The sequence below is a fragment of the Penaeus chinensis genome, chromosome 5 (genome assembly GCF_019202785.1).
Source record: "Penaeus chinensis breed Huanghai No. 1 chromosome 5, ASM1920278v2, whole genome shotgun sequence".
In the NCBI taxonomy this organism is placed as follows: Eukaryota; Metazoa; Arthropoda; class Malacostraca; order Decapoda; family Penaeidae; genus Penaeus; species Penaeus chinensis.
Genome location: NC_061823.1, coordinates 18,659,076 through 18,659,972, shown reverse-complemented (window position 1 = coordinate 18,659,972; position 897 = coordinate 18,659,076). Strand labels below are relative to the sequence as shown.

Genomic DNA, 897 nt, shown 5'->3' with positions numbered 1-897 from the left:
GGATTCATCCTGTATAAAATGCGCAGATTATAATCCCTCTGCATGTCTCGTTAAACACCAAAATATAGTAGTAATAATCATAACAGCAATAATGATAAAGATGATAATAATAATAATAATGATAATAATAATTTTGTTACGATGATAATAACAGTTAGAAAGATAATAATAATAATAATAATAATAATAATAATAATGATAATAATAATAATAATAATAAAAACATTAACGATGATGATAATAATAATAATGACGGGTAATGAAAATATAACAACAACAACGATAATTATAAGAATAATAGTAATGATGGAAATATAAAAACAATAAAAAATAACACTAACAAAACGAACAAAAACAATTTCAACCGAAAAGGGACAAGACAATGCTGAACCATATTCATTGCGACAAATATAGAATATGTAAATGAGACTGAATATCTTCACAATGCAAGGGGGATGAAGTTATCCGGTTTCGAATATATCTGGAATAAAACTAGATCACGTATTTCTGACGAATATATATATATATATATATATATATATATATATATATTCTTCTTCTTCGAAATAAATGCATCTTTTGTAATGTGAAAATATTCATTCTCTGGCAAAACTACCCAACCGTCACGATGAATAAATACAGTGTCCTGTTCTGTAAAAATCTTACTATTTGCTGCACCCACGAACATATTGTTGCCATACGGTTTTATAAAAACCCTTTACTTTTCTTGTAATAAAAAAATCATTTTTCGTGTTATGTTCTCCGAAATTGAGTCCTGTTCAGATTCACTTTCGAAAACATTGCTTTTTAATTAAATATTTCTTATATTGAACCCCTATTAATTAATTTCCTGAAACGCTGTATTAAAACAAAAAAAAGAACTGATTTCCGACAGTC

General features: G+C 26.2%; 1 protein-coding gene across 1 annotated transcript in view; it reads right to left on the bottom strand.

The window, feature by feature from the left end:
- Nucleotides 1-257: 257 nt before the first annotated feature.
- The window catches only part of LOC125025803, a 15,209-nt gene continuing 14,569 nt past the window's right edge, over nucleotides 258-897 (bottom strand). The window contains exon 4 of the mRNA XM_047614040.1: nucleotides 258-897. This exon is cut by the window's right edge and continues 821 nt beyond it. The gene's annotated coding sequence lies outside the window, so the exon portion shown is untranslated.